Below are 19,566 nucleotides of genomic sequence, written 5' to 3'. Positions count from 1 at the left end.
ATCAGCCCAAGCCTGGATGATACCTGTGGGGTTTCTTTTGGTGTCAACTTGGGCTAGCAGTGATGCACTAAATAAAGTAGTTATGTTAACCAAACCTGACTGGTTCCTGTGTCTAATAACAAGAAACGTAGGTATGCAGGTGCACTTAAAATAATAATTTAAAAATGATCTACCGACCAGCCTGTGTGTAAGGTGAAACTTCCTGTTTGTAGTGAAAAATGGAAGTGCCTTCCTCACTCCCGGCACATCTCTGAGACATGCAATGATTGATTAATTTATGTAACTGTGGAATGTGAAGGACGAAATGTATTTTATTTATTTCAGTGGGTAAGGAAAACCTTTTTTTTTTAGGAACCAAACTAAAAAATACTTCAAGGTCCTTGAGGAGATCTCTTAAAAAGAATCTATCCAAATCCTGCCAGTGGGGATGTGCATTCCACTTGAAAAGTGTAAGCTTTGACTTAACTTTGAGCAATGCTACAGCAGATCCCTGTGCACGTGTGTAAATGTATAGCAGATCTCATAACATGCAACCTATTGTCAGGGACGCTGATTTATAGTAATTGAATATATGAATTTACATTCTTATTGCAAAGTATTACATGAGTGGTAATATATTTTTGAATTCAGATTGTGATTATATCCATGTGGAAATTATAAATCAGTGGCCTTGACGATGGTGTTTGTACTCCCACGCCCCTCTCCTCTCTGACTAGACCCTAGTGCTCCCTTCCCAGTGCTCGCAAACACCATCACAACCATCGCTCCCAGTGTTTGCATACCCAGCATTTTCCCTCCCAGTTCTCTAATATCCTTGCGTGCACCCCCAAGTGCTCTCAAGTCCCAGGAAATCCTCAACCCCACAAAACCTCTCTGCCCCCTCCTCCCTACAACTGCAAGATTTAATTCCTTCTACACTACCTAAAATCTGGAACGCTTTCCTCACCATCCTCCTTATGTATCTTGAACTTTCAAAAGGGGTAAGTGATAAAATTAATGACTGAGTGAATCAAGGCCACTGATTAATGGTTTTCATGAAAATGTGCCCATAGAATCTAAAAGTATCATTAACAATTTAAAAATATTATGTAAGCCAAATGGTATTTGAGTTAATCAATCACCATAAATCAGTGGCCCTGATAATGTATGGTGTTACACAGCATTAAAAAGCAATTCCTCTGAGTCACCATGAGAAATGCCATAGGAGGTCTGCTAGTTTTTATTAAATATTAATTAATGGGAAATTCCAACATGGTGCTATAAAGAAAGCAGATACGACATTGTATTTGCACATATAGTGAATTTTCTGTGGTGCTGCTCTACAGGCAGAAAAAACAGCAGGGTTTGACTTCCACCCACTTGTTGTTTGCGCCACTAATCATGGCACACTTCCCATGGGACACCCACCTCCGGTGAAGGAGAGGGGATCAGGTCAGCAGGAAGGAATTCCCTGCAGTGCCTTACTGCACAATAAGTGGGAACAGAAGTGAAAACTCTTAATGCCAACTTCCTGGTTGTGCCAGTTTTGGTAATGCAGTTGATTGCTGCATCATTGATTGCATTGCTGAAACCAGCCTGTTAAATTTTAAGTCCCCTTCTCTCAAGGCTCTTAGCAATTCTGAATACTAGGGATTCACAGACGCCCCATTATAGTCCATTAACACTAATCTCATCTTGTCTACCAGTCAGTCTCACTGGCCAAGGATGATTAACTTAAATGTATTATTTTTATTGTACTTGTCTTCATTCCCATGCCTAGATCATTGCTATGCCGTATATGCAGGACCAAAATTCAGGATTCTATTATCCCCACATTTTCATTATCCACCTTCGAGGACCATGTCCCCTCCCTTATGGCAGGTAATGGTGGTTTCACTCTATATTTGCATTTTATCACTAAATCATGACTAAGTCATGATTGCTATTTTCCCATTTTCATTTCAAAACCGGTGTGATGTCATGGCTATAACTGGATTTTAACTGAGTGCCTTATTGAACACATTATCAGTCTGGGAGATTTTAATGTTGCAGTTTGTAGTATGGTTGTGTTTATTTCTGATTAAAATATTATAGATGAATGTGATAATCAGAGATTACAGCACAAAAAGATCCCATTCAGCTATCGTGTTTATGCCAGTCTCTAACTGGAGCAAACTACTTCAATCCAGTTTCCTTGCCCTTTTCATATTCTGTTTTTTTAAAAATATTTATTGGCCTGGATTTTGCGGTCAGCAGCGACGTGATGGCATTCGCCGCTGACCTCGATGAAAGCTGCCCGAAAAGATCTAGCAATCTCTGTGGCGTCTATTTCACCTCTCCTGACGTTAATTTGAATCTGACACCAAGTCTAGTGGATGTCCAGCAACAGTGATGTCATCAAGTTGGCTAAACAGCCAATCACATTGAAGAATTCCTCAGGCAGCAAACCAGGAAGTAAAGTGCACTGATTTTCCTTCACTCTAATCATTTTACAGAGAGTGAAATAATGATTGGGATATACACGTGGGTTTATGGTAGAAGTTGAAATATCATCAACTTTTTTAAAAAAAATGGAATTTTTATCATAATGGAAAAATTTAACATTCCACAAATATAAAATTAGTTTTCAGGGCCAGAACCGTTGTTCAGCAGTAATTATGACTCAATATGCCATTAAAAACCCAGTTACACCTCATTCAATAAGGCTTAACTTTTTCAGGGGTTGTAAGAGCATAAAAGCCTAAATTCTCGTCAGTTCGGTGATTTCAATTGATTGCCAGCTGTGGGGAGTTCAACAGGGAATGACTGACAGGAACTTCTGGATTTCTGCATTTAACTGTGCATCTGCATACTCCAAAAGTTGCTGCCAGATTCACAGTTGTGATGACGGCGAACGCTGACAGTTTTGCCGTCATTACAACCACAAATTCCGGGGCATTACATTCCCTTTGTCTCGGTCTCAAAATCAGCATATGTTGAGACATAATTTAAACCCTCGATGAACTTAATTTTTATAACTTCCCCTGTCATTTTCTAGTGATGATCTTAAACTTATGCCATACTTACAATAATTTGCCAATCAGTGGAAACAATTTTTCACTTTACATAATTTTGAAAATCTTTGCGATTCCCCCTTTAAGCTTCTCTGTTCCAGGGGTTGTGGGGGGGGGGGGATTAGCCCAATTTTTGAGCCTTCATGATTTCCCATTCCTGGTATCATTCTGGTGAATCTTTGCTGTACTCTTTCCAAGCTTCTAATAACCTCCTATAATGGATTGTCCACAACTTCTCTCAATATTCCCAACTGTGGCCTAGCCACTAAAAAGTAGATATCAAAATTGCTTCCTTGTTTTTGCATTCAGTACCCCTATATATAAAACCTATTTGCCTTTTCATAGCTCTTTCTACCTGTACTTCCACCATTTAAAGATCTATGGCTCTTTAGATCTTTCTGTTCCTTCACTGTTAATCTTACTGCTTATGGGTATACTCTCTTTCACTGTTCATTTTCCCAAAATATACCACTTCACATTCCCTTCTGCATTCTTCCACACAGTTTGCCCTGCCCCTAATTAAGTATCGCCAGTAAACTTTGATGTCATCCCAAATAACCTTCTATAAATGGAAAACAAAAGAGGTTGCAGCACAGATCCCAGAGGCACATTTTTATCCATAACCCACTAATTTGAAAGACATACTCTGCCTTCTGTCCCCTGGCTAACTCCACATTTGGTTGCATTCCCTTTAACACCATGTGGCATGAATTGTTTCTGTGGTATCTTATTACATGCCTTGTGAAAATGCATAGTATAACTTCTAATTACCCCATGTTCTTCTAGGTGTGTAGTAATTTCATCCCATATTATTAGGTTCAGGGGCAGGATTTATCTTCATCATGATCGCTCCCAGAATTGTGTTGAGGCAGGGCTTCTACCTGCCCAATTACCCCAGCATGAACCCTGCTGAAGTTCAGATGTCAACCTCATGGTATGTTCCCACCTCTGGGAGCTCGTGCATTGGAGGTGGGGGACATAGTATGCTGTTCCAGGATTTAAACACCTCCAGCACCTTAAAGGGCCCAGCAGCTTAAAGGGCCCAGCATCAGCAATCAACTTATTTTACAAAGCAAGGGTGAAAATATTTGGAGAATGTCTGAGGCCTGCTGCAGGATATAAAGCTCCCAGGTTTACAGAGGCATTAGTGAAAGTATTGTTGGACCAAGTAAAGCAGAAGAGGTTCTGTTTGGGACTGAGTGGACTTCCCCAATATTAACTGGGATAGTCAGAGTGTGAAAGGCTTAGAGGGTGCAGAATTCTTAAAGTGCATCCAGGAGAGCTTTTTGAGCCAGCATGTAGAAAGTCCTACAAGAGAGGGGGCGGTACTGGACCTAATTCTAGGGAATGTAGCCGGGCAAGTGGTAGAAGTGTTAGTAGGTGAGCACTTTGGTGACAGTGACCATAATTCAGTGAGATTTAAGGTAGTCATGGAAAAGGACAAGGATGGACCGGAAATAAAGGTTCTAAATTGGGAGAAGGCCGATTTTAATATGATAAGGCAGGATCTGGCCAATGTGGACTGGGATCATCTACTTGAAGGAAAATCCACATCGGAGCAATGGGAGTCTTTCAGAAAGGAAATTGAGAGAGTACAATGGCAACATGTTCTCGTAAAGGTCAAGGGTGGGACCAACAAGCCCAGGGAACCTTGGATGTCAAGGGATATACGAGAATGGATTAGGAAAAAAAGGGGGGCTTTTGGCAGATACAAAGGACTAAAGACAGAGGAAGCCCGAGAGGAGTATAAAAAGTGCAGGGGGATACTTAAAAAAAAGAAATTAGGAGAGCGAGGAGGGGCCATGAAATAACACTGGCGAGCAAAATAAAGGAAAATCCTAAGGTGTTTTATAAGTATATTAAGGGCAAGAGGATAACTAGGGAAAGAGTAGGGCCCATTAGGGACCAAAGTGGCAAACTGTGTGTAGAGCCAGAGGATGTAGGTGGGGTTTTAAATGAATTTTTTGCATCTGTGTTCACTATGGAGAAGGACGATGTGGACATAGAAATCGGGCAGGGGACTGTGATATACTTGAACATATTAGCATCGAGAGGGAGGAGGTACTAGCGGTTTTAGCAGGCTTAAAAGTGGATAAATCCCCAGGCCCGGACGAGATGTATTCCAGGCTACCATGTGAGGCAAAGGAGGAGATTGCAGGGGCTCTGACACAAATTTTCAGAACCTCTCTGGCCACAGGGGATGTGCCACAGGACTGGAGAACAGCTAACGTAGTACCATTATTCAAGAAGGGTAGTAGGGATAAACCAGGGAATTACAGGCCAGTGAGCCTAACATCAGTGGTAGGGAAATTATTGGAAAAAATTCTGAGGGACAGAATTGGTCTCCACTTGGAGAGACAGGGATTAATTAGGGATAGTCAGCATGGCTTTGTCAAGGGAAGATCATGTCTGACCAATTTGATTGAATTTTTCGAGGGGGTGACTAGGTGTGTGGATGAGGGTAGTGCAGTGGATGTGGTTTACATGGATTTCAGTAAGGCTTTTGATAAAGTCCCGCATAGGAGACTGGTCAGGAAGGTAAGAGCCCATGGGATCCAGGGTGCCTTGGCACATTGGATCCAAAACTGGCTTAGTGGCAGAGGGTGATGGTGGAAGGTTGTTTTTGTGACTGGAAGCCTGTGTCCAGTGGGATACCGCAGGGATCGGTGCTGGGTCCCTTGCTGTTTGTGGTCTACATTAATGATTTGGATGTGAATGTTAAAGGTATGATCAGTAAGTTCGCAGATGACACGAAAATTGGTGGGGTGGTAAATAGCGAGGCGGGAAGCCTCAGGCTACAAGATGATATAGATGGGTTGGTCAGATGGGCGGAACAGTGGCAAATGGAATTTAACCCTGAAAAGTGTGAGGTGATGCATTTTGGACGGACTAACAAGGAAAGGGAATACACAATGAATGGTAAGACCCTAGGAAAGACAGAGGATCAGAGGGACCTTGGTGTGCATGTATATAGATCCCTGACTCTATGACTACGACTCTATGAGAACCTGGAAATGAAGTGCTCATGCCCAGTGGGGAGGGGTGGTCAGTACTAACTCCACAATTTCATACAACAACTCGGCACCACAAGTGCTTAATGACCTTATCTGGTCAAGCATGTTAAGGGGAGCCAGCCACACCTTCCAAGATGCATTGCTCTGAGCATGTCTGCCACTTAGAACTGTCTTCTTTTGTTGAAGTCCTTCAGCAGCATATCATATTGTCCTGGAGGTACTACAGACCCATTTACATGCCTGGCCTTCACCGTCATGTGTTTGTTCACTCAACCCTATATGCATGCAGCCCACTGAAAGTCTTGCTCCTCCATCATCATCAAACCAGATGACCAACCCTAGTTAAATGTGGAGTGAGAAGAGCATGCTGGAAGCAGCACGAGGCATACCTAAAAATGAGGTGCCAACTTGGTGAAGCTACACCACCGGATTACAGGGATGCTATAGACAAACTAACTGATCCCACAACCAACACATCAGGTCAAAGCTCTACAACAATAAGGAAAATTGCCCAGATTTGTCCTGTCCATAAAAAGCAGGACAAATCTAACTCAGCCAATTACCACCATATCAACAGTGCTAGCAAGGTTGCAGTTACTCACCAATAATCTTCTCATCGATGTTCCGTTTGGGTACCAACAGGACCACTTGGCTCCAGACCACATTACAACCTTGGCTCAAACATTGACATGAGCTAAATAAAGATGAGGTGAGTTGAAAATGACTGCCCTTGGCATCAAGGCAGCATTCGACAGAGTATGGCATCAAGGAGCCCTAGAAAAACTGAAGTTAATGGAAATGGGGTAAAACTCCAGTGGCTGGAGTCATATGTGGCACGACGGAAGGTGGTTGTTGGAGGCCAATCATCTCAGCCCCAGGACATTGTGCCGGAGTTTCTCAGGGCAGTGTCCTAGGGCCAACTATGTTCAGCTACATTATCAATGGCCTTCCCTCCATCATAACATCAGATTATTATGCTTATGATTGCATAGTGTTCTGCTCCATTTGCATTTGCTAATGAAGCAGTCCATGCAACAAGACCTGGACAACATACAGGCATAGGCTGATTAGTGGCAAGTAATATTTGCACCACAGAAGTGCGTGACAATGACCATCGAGAGAGAGAGAGAGAGAGAAGTTAACCACTTCCCCATGGCATTTAATAGCATTACCATCACCAAATTCCCCACCTTCAACATCCTGAGGGTCACCGTTGACCAGAAACTGAACTGAACCAGCCACATAAAAGCCATGGCTACTAGAGCAGGTCATAGGCTAGGTATTGTGCGACGAGTGGGTCACCTCCTGACTCCCCAAAGCCCCTCCAACACCCGAAAGACACAATTCAGGAGTACGATAGAATACTCTCCACTAGCCTGGATAGGAGCAGCTGCAGCAAGGGTATGGTAGCAAAGTGGTTATGTTACTCGACTAGTAATCCAGAGGCCTGGATTATTGATATCTAGTATCAGTAATGGTGACCATGAAACTACCGGATTGTCGTAAAAACTCATCTGGTTCACTAATATCCTTTAGGGAAAGAAATCTGCCGTCCTTACCTGGTCTGGCCTGTGTGACTCCAGACCCACAGCAATGTGGTTGACCCTTAACTGTCCTCTGAAATGGTCTGGCGAGCCACTCAGTTAAAGAAAACCGCTACAAAGAAGTATAATAATACAACAGGACGGACCACCTGGCATCGACCTAGGCACCAGACACGACAAAGGTGCACCCAGCCCAGTTGACCCTGCAAAGTCCTCCTCACTAACATCTGGGGGCTTGTGCCAAAATTGGGAGAACTGTCCCACAGACTAGTCAAGCAACAGCCTGACATAGTCATACTCACAGAACGCCAGCCAACGTCCCAGACTCCTCCATCACCATCCCTGGGTATGTCCTGTCCCACCGGCAGGATAGACCCACCAGAGGTGGCGGCACAGTGGTATACTGTCAGGAGTGGCCCTGGGAGTCCTCAACATTGACTGCAGACCCCAGAAAGTCTCATGGTATCAGGTCAAACATGGGCAAGGAAACCGCCTGCTCAGTGGATGAATCAGTATTCCTCCATGTTGAACAACTCTTGGAGGAAGTACTAAGGGTAGCAAGGGCGCAGACCCTACTCTGGGTGGGGGACTTCAATGTCCCATCACCAAGAGTGGCTCGGTAGCACCACTACTGACCGAGCTGGCCGAGTCCTGAAGGACATAGCTGCCTGACTGGGCCTGCGGCAAGAAGTGAGAGAACCAATACGAGGGAAAAACCTACTTGACCTCGTCCTCTCCAATCTACCTTTCGCAGATGCATCTGCCCATGACAGTATTGGTAGGAGTGACCACCGCACAGTCCTTGTGGAGACCAAGTCCCGTCTTCACACTGAGGATAGCTGCCATCGTGCTGTGTGGCACTACTGTCAGGCTAAATGGGATACATTCAGAACAGATCTAGCAGCTCTAAACTGGGCATAGAAAAATAGGAGCAGGAGTAGGCCATTCGGCCCTTCGAGCCTGCTCCGCCATTCAATATGATCATGGCTGACTCTCTCTCAATACTATATTCCCGCTCTCTCCCCATACCCCTTGATGCATTTTGTGTCTAGAAATCTATCTCCTTCTTAAATATATTCAGTGACTTGGCCTCCACAACCTTCTGTGGTAGAGAATTCCACAGGTTCACCACCCTCTGAGTGAAGAAATTTCTCCTCAATGTTCTACCCCGTATCCTGAGATTGTGACCCCTCGTTCTAGACCCCACCCCCCCCCCCCCCCCAGCCAGAGGAAACATCCTCCCTGCATCCAGTCTGTCTAGCCCTGTCAGAATTTTATACGTTTCATTCTTCTAAACTCTAGTGAATACAGGCCTAGGCAACCCAATCTCTCCTCATACGACAGTCCTGCCATCCCAGGAATCAGTCTGGTGAACCTTCGCTGCACTCCCTCTATGGCAAGTATATCCTTTCTTAGGTAAGGAGACCAAAACTGCACACACTACTCCAGGTGTGGTCTCACCAAGGCCTTGTATAACTGTAGTAAGACATCCTTGCTCCTATACTCAAATCCTCTTTTGCCTTCCTAACTGCTTGCTGCACTTGCATGTTTGCTTTCAGTGACTGGTGTACAAGGACACCCAGGTCCCTTTGTACATCAACATTTCCCAATCTATCACCATTTAAATAATACTCTACCTTTCTGTTTTTCCTACGGAAGTGGATAACTTCACATTTATCCACATTATACTGCATCTGCCATGTATTTGCCCACTCACTCAACTTGTCTAATTCGCCTTGAAGCCTCTTTGCATCCTCCTCACAACTCTCAATCCCACCTCCTCACAACTCTCAATCTCACCTAGTTTCATGTTGTCAGCAAACTTGGAAATATTACATTGGGTTCCCTCATCCAAATCATTGATATATATTGTGAATAACTGGGGCCCAAGCACTGATCCCTGCAGTACCCCACTAGTCACCGTCTGCCACCCTGAAAAAGACTCATTTATTCCTACTCTCTGTTTCCTGTCTGTTAACCAATTTTCAATCCATGTCAGTATATTACCCCCAATCCCATGTGCTTTAATTTTGCACACTAACCTCTTATGTGGGACTTTATCAGAGGCCTTCTGAAAATCCAAATACACCACATCCACTGGTTCTCCCTCATCTATTCTACCAGTTACATCCTCAAAAAACTCCAGTAGATTTGTCAAACACTATTTCCCTTTCATAAATCACTTGACTTTGTCTAATCCCGTTGATATTTTTTAAGTGTCCTGTTATCACATCCTTTATAATAGACTCTAGCATTTTCCCTACTACTGATGTTAGGCTAACTGGTCTGTAGTTCCCTGTTTTCTCTCCCTCTTTTAAATAGTAGGGTTACATTTGCCACCCTCCAGTCTGCAGGAACTGTTCCATAATCTATAGAATTATGGAAGATGACAACCAATGCATCCACTATTTCCATGGCTACCTCTTTTAGTACTCTGGGATGCAGATTATCAGGCCCTGGGGATGTATCGGCTTTCAGTCCCATTAATTTCTCCAGCACTTTTTTTTTACTAATACTAATTTCTTTTAATTCCTCTTTCTCACTAGACCCTTGGTTCCCTAGCATTTCTGGGAAGTTATTTGTGTCCTCTTCCGTGAAGACAGAACAGTATTTGTTTAATTGCTCTGCCATTTCCTTGTTCCCCATTATAAATTCTCCTGTTTCTGACTGTAATGGACCTACATTTGTCTTCACTAATCTTTTTCTTTTTACATACTTGTAGAAGCTTTTACAGTCTGCTTTTATGTTCCTTGTAAGTTTACTCTCATACTCTATTTTCCCCTCTTAATCAATCTCTTGGTCCTTTTTTGCTGAACTCTAAACTGCTCCCGATCCTTGGCATGCTACTTTTTCTGGCAACTTTATATGACTCCTCTTTGGATCTAATACCATCCTTAATTTCTTTTGTTAGACATGGTTGGGCCGCTTTTCCTTTTGTGTTTTTGGGCAACCATGAGGTGCTGTGGAGCAGCAGCAGAATTGTATTCCACCGCAATCTGTAACCTCGTGGCCCGGCATATCCCTCACTCTACCATTACCATCAAGCCAGAGGACCAAATCTGGTGCAATGAGGAGTGTAGAAGAGCATGCCAGGAGCAGCACTAGGCATACTTAAAAATGAAGTGCCACCCTCGTGAAGCTACAACATAGGACTTCAACCAGAAGTGCTGAGTGAATGATCCATCTCGGCCTCCTCCTGAGGTCTCCACCATCACAGAAGCCAGCCCTCAGCCAATTCGATTCACTCCATGTGTTATCAAGAAACGGCTGAGCGCACTGGATACAGCACATGCTATGGGTCCTACCAACATCCCGAAGACTTGTGCTCCAGAACTAGCCGCGCCTCTAGCCAAGCTGTTTCAGTACAGCTACAACACTGGCATCTACCCGACAATGTGGAAAATTGCCCACAAAAAACAGGACACATCCAATCTGGCCAATTACCACCCCATCAGCCTACTCTCAATCATCAGCAAAGTGATGGAAGGAGTTGTCGACAGTGCTATCAAGCGGCACTTACTCACCAATACCCTGCTCACCGATGCTTAGTTTGGGTTCCACCAGGACCACTCGGCTCCAGACCTCATTAAAGCCTTGGTCCAAACATGGACAAAAGAGCTGAATTCCAGAGGTGAGGTGAGAGTGACTGCACTTGACATCAAGGCAGCATTCGACCGAGTGTGGCATCAAGGAGCCCTAGTAAAATTGAAGTCAATGGGAATCGGGGAGAAAACTCTTCACTGGCTGGAGTCATACCTAGCACAAAGGAAGATGGCTGTGGTTGTTGGAGGCCAATCATCTCAGCTCAGGACATCGCTACAGGAGTTTCTCAAGGCAGTATTTTAGGCCCAACCATCTTCAGCTGCTTCATCAGTGACCTTCCTTCCATCATAAGGTTAGAAGTGGGGATGTTTGCTGGTGATTGCACAGTGTTCCGTTCCATTCGTAACTCCTCAAATAATGAAGCAGTCTGTACCCACGTGCACCTGGACAACATTCAGGTTTGGTCTGATAAATGGCAAGTAACATTTGTGCCACACAAGTGCCAGGCAATGACAATTTCCAACAAGAGAGAGTCTAGCTACCTCACCTTGACAGTCAACTGGATTACCGTCGCCCACCATCAACATCCTGGGTGGTCACCATTGATCAGAAACTTAACTGGACCAGCCACATAAATACTGTGGCTACAAAAACAGGTTAGCGGCTGGGTATTCTGCGGTGAGTGACTCACCTTCTGACTCCCCAAAGCCTTTCCACTACCTACAAGGCACAAGTCAGGAGTGTGATGGTATACTCTCCACTGGCCTGAATGAGTGCAGCTCCAGCACCAGCCTGAATGAGTGCAGCTCCAGCAACATTCAAGAATCTCGACACCATCCAGGACAAAGCAGCCCGCTTGATTGGTACCCCATCCACCACCTTAAACATACACTCCCTCCACCACCAGTGCACCATGGTTGTAGTGTGTTTAACCTACAAGATGCACTGCAGCTACTCGCCAAGTCTTCTTCAACAGCACCCACTCAAACCCGTGACTTCTACTGCCTACAAGGGCATCAGCCGTATGGGAATACCATCACTTGCAAGTTCCCCTCCAAGTCACATACCATCCTGACTGAAATATATCGTCGTTCATTCATCGTCGCTGGTTCAAAATCCTGGAACTCCCAACCAAACGGCACTGTTGCCACATGGACTGCAGCGGTTCAAGAAGGCAGCTGACCACCACCTTCTCTAGGGCAATTGGGGATGGGCAATAAATGCTGGCCTTGCCAGCAACACCCACATCCCAGGAACAAATTTTAAAAAATCAAGAAGCTCAACATCATCCAGGACAAAGCAGTCTGGTTGATTGGCACCCTATCCACCAGCTTGCTCATTCACTTCCTCCAGCACTGGCTGCATTGTAATGCATTTAAGGGGAATCTAGATAAGCACATGAGGCAAGAAGAATATGTTGATCGGGTAGATGAACTAGAGTGGGAAGAGGCTTGTGTGGAGCACAAACACCGGCATTGTCCCGTTGGGCCGAATGACCTATTTCTGTGCAGTACATTCTATATAATAGCTACAGGCTGCACTGTAGCAGGTCACCAAGTCTTCAGCAGCACCTCTCTAAAACTGCAACTTCCACCACCTAGAAGAAAGAACGAACAACTTGTATTTATGTAGTGCATTTCAGGATCTTGGGACGTCCCAACGCGCTTTATAGCCAATGAAGTACTTTTGAAGTGCACTTACTGTTCTAATGTAGGAAACGCGACAGCCAATTGCATACAGCAAGATCCCACAAACAGCAACGTGATAATGACTAGATAGTCTGTGGTTTTTGTTATGTTGATTGTGGGATAAATATTGACCAGGGTACCGGGGATAACGCCCCTGCTCTTCTTTGCCATGGGATCTTTTACGTCCACCTGGGAGAGCAGACGGGTCCTTGGTTTAACATCTCATCCGAAAATACTGGTTAGGCCACCGTTCGAGTACTGTGTGCAATCTTGGGTTTACATATTCACCAGAATGATGCCAAGGATGGATAACTATTGTTATGAGGAGTTACTTGAGACACTCGGACTATTTCTACTGGAGCAGAGAAGACCAAGAGGAGATTTCATAGAGGTATATAAAATTATGAAAGGTTTTAAAAATTATGAAGGGTTTTAATAAAACAATTGGTGAAAGACTATATACTCTGGGTGGGAGAACAGTGATGGGAACTCAGTCATTTAAAATTGTCACAGTGACCAGAGAAGAGGGGGAGGGAAAATTTATTTGCACATGTAATGATGTGCCGTAAGGAATGGTTGAAGCAATAACCATTGCATTTTTTAGATTTGGATTGCTCTAGTAAAGAACTGGCACAATGGGCCAAAGGACAAAGGGTAGTCAGTGCATGTGGGAACACCATTACCTCCAAATTCCCCTCCAAATCACACACCATCCTGACTTGGACATATATATTATCGTTCCTTCCTCATTGCTGGGTCAAAATCCTGGAACTCCCTACCTAACACCATTGTGGGAGTACCGTCACCACATTGACTGTAGCGGTTAAGAAGGCCTACAGTCACCTTCTCAAGGGCAACTAGTGATGGGCAATAAATGCTGGTGTTGCCTGTGGCGCCCATATCTGAAGAAATCTTTTTTTTAAACTTTCAGGCCCTGCTTTTAAGAGAAGGATTCTTGCAGGGCATCAAACGTATGTGCAGTAGATGGTAAGTCAATTATATCTGCAGCACCATGCGGGATGACAGCATTGCAATCCACCCAAGAACATGTGATTGCTCCAGGCCTACCCACAGTAACTGAAAGTCACAGATGGTTAGACCACTGTCATCAAGATGTTGGGTGATAGAGAGAAAACTGACAGGCTTCGTAAGCGTTTATAGGCTACCATCTCACACAACCTCATTGCTTTGCTTTCCTACAAGTCAGTGGTCACGTAGAGCCAGCATGAGTAAGTGGAAGAAATGCACTTGTATGTTGCTGCCACCACACTATGGGTAGCAGTACGTGTATGCTCTCCTGCCAGCTCCCTCTTGATGCCTCAATGTGTAGCAGCAATAGAAAGGGAAAATCGGGTGGGGTGTGTAACAGACAGCCAATCTGCAACCGCCCATTTTACTCCGCATCTCTCCCCCCCCCCCCCCACTCCCTGCTGAAATTGAAAGTTCTGCCCAATGTTTTGGACAACATTTGAAAGTTGCTTTGATCTGGTGAAATGAATGCAAGCCATGTAAGTTGGTGGATACATAAGCATGTCTGGTCTTTTTGTGGTAGGAAAGGGAAGATTAGACAGGACTGCCAGATGTGACAGTCAAAAGAAGATCTTCTATGGCTACCAACAAATTGTTTTCTGCATACCCTTCAGGCTGCTGCTGCGCCTCTGGCTGATTCTTCTGCTGCTCTTGGAGTGCGTTATTCTTCCAAGGCACCTCTCTTTATAAGGCAGAATTTTGCAGCAGGCAGACCACCACCACGATCGACTGCTTTGCAGAACATCCCCAGACCAATCCAAGCACCTGAAGTGTGCTTTTGGAATTCCAATTGTCTGCTCTATGATGACCGGTAAGAGAATGAACCTCATTATAGTGGTGCTCAACTGGTGTTTTGGAAAATTGCTGGTATCACCACTAGCTATTGTTGTACCGGGCAGCCGTAATCTCTCAGGATCCATCCAGACACTTTTCTAGGTCAGGGGGCTGGCTTGGTATGCCTTAAAATGAAGGCATCATGGGACCTACCAGGAAAGCAAGCATTCACTTGCACAATGCAGTTCTGTTGGTTGCAAATTAGATGGATATTGAAATAGTGGAATCCTTTCTTTTTCTGTATGTAATGAGATTGATCAAAAATGCACATATAGACACACAGGTGCAATCTGAGATTCTTTGGACCTTGGGGCATCCAATAACTATGTTAAATTGTAGTACCCTGGCATTCTGCCTGTGGTTGGCCATGGGCAAGCCACACAATGTACCAAACAATGCATCTATGACTTTTATGCATCTTTTGCTCAGCCAATTGACTAATGTTAATGATATCCCCAGTGGTTTGACCCCGTAGCAGAAAAGTTCAGGGTGGCTGTGACCTTCACTGGTAGTGCAGGGTTTATGGTGAAGTTGGGCTGTAGCCTGGGTTGCAGCATGTGGTGTAATTCATTCCTTGTAGAGCGCAGTCTCTGAAAAGCACTGCAGCTGGGCCAGCTGAAGATAGGAGTACCTTGGTCTATATATTCTCAAATGAGGGTACCAGTGGGTGGGTGCCATGCTGCCTTATGAACCTCTTCCCCCACCCACTTCAAAAATCCAAAATACAGGGGTATTTCCGATGGGGAAACTCCTTGTAGCTTCATTAGAGTTGGGTTTGAGTAGGTGGAGGGGATTTGGGAGCCCTGCAGCAGAAGGCACAAAGGTGAAGCAGTTACCAATTTAAAACAAACAAAAATAAGAATTTGACTGAAATAAGCTTTCAATGAATCCTTTCATAACAACTGCTGGGCCCTTTAAAACAACTTCTGCATTTACCATGTTACCTATCAATACTGGACTCCTGTTTTATATGACTATGTTGTATGAAAATGTCATTACCACTTCGTCTAAATTTTAGATCAGGCAGTTCTGGCACTAGCTGGAGATAATGGTGGAAAAGTGGGTGGAAATGATCCCCGCACCATCTCCTGGAATACAGCCCAAAAATCAGTGGTAAAGTTAGAAAAATCCTGGAATAGAAGTTTACCCACCATCAAGGTAAGATTAACTGGCCTGTAATTTCCTGCCTCATCCTTCTCCCTTTTCTTATGCAGGGATGTAACATTTGGCACCCTGCAGTCCTTTGGCACAATTCCCATTTCAAAACACTTGGAAAATGGTTTGTGCTTTGGCTATCTCCATCCCAACCTCCACCATATTCTGGTTTGGTTACTTTTCCACATTCAGACCTAAAAAGAAAAACTGAGGTAAAATTCTGAAGTATCACTGCCATTCCTCACCTTAATAACAAAATAGCATCTTTCATCTGTAAATGAGACCACCCTTCTTTAACTATCTTTTTACTTCATATGTGCTTATAAAAGCTTGTGCTATTTCCCTTTATGATGGCTGCCAATCCTTTTTCATACTCCTTCGTTTTCCTAACTTCCTTTTTTATTTGCTTATATACTTGTTGTATTTCTTATATATATTCTATATATTATTACCTCTACAACTGTCATATTCCACTTTGATTTACTTACTTTGTGGCGCAGAGATAAACTATGCCAAAAACCACTCCTATTTAGGAGTCACGCTCAATCGCACCTTGTCGCATAGACAGCATCTCCAGAACCTTGGGAAGAAACTAAAGAGTAGGATCAACCTGATCCAGAAACTCCCCGGATCCACATGGGGAGCAGGTGCTCAGACCCCCCTACGGCAGCACTCGCCCTGGTGTACTCTACAGCGGAGTACTGCTCTCTGGCATGGCTATCAAGTCCACATGTCCAGCTCAACTCTACTATGAGAATTATCACCGGTACGCTTTTATTGACGCCAACACCTTGGCAGCCTGTGTTTGCAAACATCTCTCCATCATACCTACGCCGCAAATATGCAGTCTCCAGAGAAAACAATCGCTACACCAGCAAAGACATGCCAATCCAGGCCGACTTGACCAACCTACCACCAACCCGTCTCAAATCTAGAAGGCCATTTTGGACTGTTGCAGAAGCCCTTCAGTGATCTCCCCTCAGCCTTGATGACTGATAGAAAATGCTTGGCAGAACTGTGACATACAAAATGGATCCCTTTTAAAGAGGATCACAGTACAACCTGAAGGATCAATCCTTCCTTGCAAACAGTGGACAACCATCAACCGCCTCAGAATCAATCATGGTAGATACTGCCACCTTCTCCATAGATGGAAGATTAAAGCACCCCCATCATGTGACAGCAGAGCTCCTGATCAGACCCTGGAGCACATCATCAAACATCAGAGGAAATTCGCAGGTAGCCTACAAGATATCCGTGCTGTTACACTGGAAGCTTTGGCCTGGATATCTGACTTAGATATTGATATTTAAATTGTTTTTTGCTACTACCATACAAAAGAAGAATAGATTTACTTTCTCTCTTTATCCATGGGAGTCCAGTATTTAATGCATGCTATTTATTCCTAAATGGAATGTATTTAACCTGTATCCCATCCAACTTGTAACATAGATAATGTGCTGCTTTTCATATATTAAGGCCTAGGAAACATTGTAGCATGTGATCACGTTGCACGCTCCCAATAGACTTGGAGGTAGAGCAACCCTCTGCATTTCTTTAATGATCATTGTCTTGTTCAGTTAATGCACTATTATTTTTCTGTGTACAGTGTAAAACATAGGCCGGAATTTTCCCATAAAAAAACGGGTGGATTTGGAGCGTGGGGGCAGTTAAATTGTTAAAAATGTGAATCCCGACCTGATCCCGCCCACTTCCGGTTTTCCCGGCCGGGGGCGGGGGGGTGGACGGCTGCCAACCCGCTGCCAGGGGACGTTACCACAATTTAAATATTGTAATAGGCTGGAAGCCTCTATTTTCCTCTCCATTTTGTTTTTAACTGCCTGGACGAGTTTCACACAATTCGTGAGACCCAGCAGTTAAACAGAGGCGGGGACTGCTGCATCCAGGAGGTAAGTGGATTTATACCTACCTCCTGGATCCAGGGTCCCTGCCTAATCCACCTCCCCTGAGGCCTCCGATCGCCTTCCCAGGCCTCCTTGGCCCCCCGGAAATGATGATGCTGATGATGAGGCCGGCCCCAATTCTCCGGTCCCCCTGCTGATCCTCTGCACCTCCCCACCCCACCCTCTGCCTGATCCCTGGCTGACCACCCCTCTCCCGCACACCCCGCTAGCCTGCCCATTCTCCCATCGCCTGGCGATCCTGCAACATCCCCCACCAATCCTCTTTTTCCTTCCCCCCCCCCCCTTTCCGATTGCTGACCCCATCACCCCCAGGAATCTATCCCCCAGACCAACCCCTCGCAACTGAGGCCTACCCGCCCACAGCCAGACAGCCTCTCAAGCTGGCTGGCTGCGGGCAGGAATCCGAGGCCTCTCATTCATATTAAGCCCTGCCGGTATAATTGGCGGGGCCTGCAGGAAACCTGGCCTCCCGCCCGCCTCGGACCCCCACTCGATTCCCAACCCACCTCCCCGAACAAAATTCCGGCCATAATGTTAGGAAAATGCTTGCAATGGCCAGTATTTTTTATTTACCAATATAGGTGAATTTTGAGGTACAGACTGTTGGCTTAATGAGAACAATCTGATTTCAAGAACATCTTATTTATTTATAAGGAGTAAAGAGCAATACACTGTATTAGAATTTTTCTAAGTTAAGCTGGCGGTATGAGTAGCTTATTTTACTGTAAGAGTTTTCTATCAAATATTCTAATAACACAATTTTTTTGTGCTTTTGGAATAGTTTAAAAACTAACATGTAATAGCTTGAGTTTATTTATTTCAGACAGATCTTACAGCTTGATCTCAGAATGTCAGAATTCCAGTAGGGATCGACTGGAGTCCTAAACCATATCTGTAAATACAACACTAAAATGACACTGCATATTACTGTTTACTTTCTTTTACTTTTTTATTTGATTAAATCAATATCTCTGACTTTTAAATACAGGAAAGGTACTAGGCCTATGTTAGCAAAATATATGCTAAAACATAACCATGAAATAAAATGACTGGTCATGGAATAAATGCTCAGAAAATAAATTGAGGACTTTGGTTAATAATATAACTGGTAAATTTAGTTTAGATTTTTTTTTAAATTGCCAGGCATTGGTTGTAACTGTCAATACAGTATATGAAGAAGTTTGCACAGAAAGGGGAATTATTTGGCTCTTAACAAAATTTATGCTTTTACTTTGTTGTCATGGTTCCAGTAGGATAGCACTATGCCCGCCTCCTACTGCCACTCACCCCATTTGGCCTGGATATCTGATTTAGATATTGATATTTAAATAGTTTTTTGCTACTACCATACGAAAGATGATTAGATTTACTTTCTCAGGCATTTAGGTTATCAGGCACCAAGCAGAAATGGAGCTGGTGATTCTACTGGCAGTTATATTGGGGGTAATTTTAACCCCCAGAAATGGGTGGATTTCAGTTGGGTGGGATGTTAAAATGTAAAAAATCTCAAACCCGAATCCATCGCACCTCTGCTAACTTTTAGTTTTAACGGGATGCGGGACGGGGCGACGACCAACCCGCTCGCTCATTTAAATATTTTATTGAGGCTGCATGCTTCAGATTTTATTTCTTTTCCAGCTTTAACGCTGGTCGGGCGGGTTTCCTGGGCCTTGGGAAACCCAGCAGCTAAAGGGAGGTGAGGATTGCTACATGGAAGAGGTAAGTGCTTTTCCAGCACTGTTTGTGGGCCAAGAGGAGCAAGAGTGCATCACCCCCCCCGGCCCTCCAAACAAACCTGTTTC

General features: G+C 44.3%; 1 protein-coding gene and 1 long non-coding RNA gene across 5 annotated transcripts in view; both read left to right on the top strand.

Moving 5' to 3' along the window:
* Window positions 1–19,566, top strand: part of tmem269 (transmembrane protein 269) — a 207,007-nt gene that overhangs the window by 67,471 nt on the left and 119,970 nt on the right. The gene's annotated exons all lie outside the window — the stretch shown is intronic.
* LOC147100483 (uncharacterized) lies at window positions 461–17,888 on the top strand. The gene is made up of 3 exons (XR_015073515.1): window positions 461–1,860; window positions 14,465–14,661; window positions 15,703–17,888. It is a non-coding gene; the product is annotated as an uncharacterized LOC147100483 (long non-coding RNA).

Source organism: Somniosus microcephalus, chromosome 25, assembly GCF_052327205.1.
Source record: "Somniosus microcephalus isolate GS21.2 chromosome 25, FLI_Smic_1.0, whole genome shotgun sequence".
Classification (NCBI taxonomy): Eukaryota; Metazoa; Chordata; class Chondrichthyes; order Squaliformes; family Somniosidae; genus Somniosus; species Somniosus microcephalus.
This window is presented reverse-complemented; position numbering and strand designations above follow the sequence as displayed.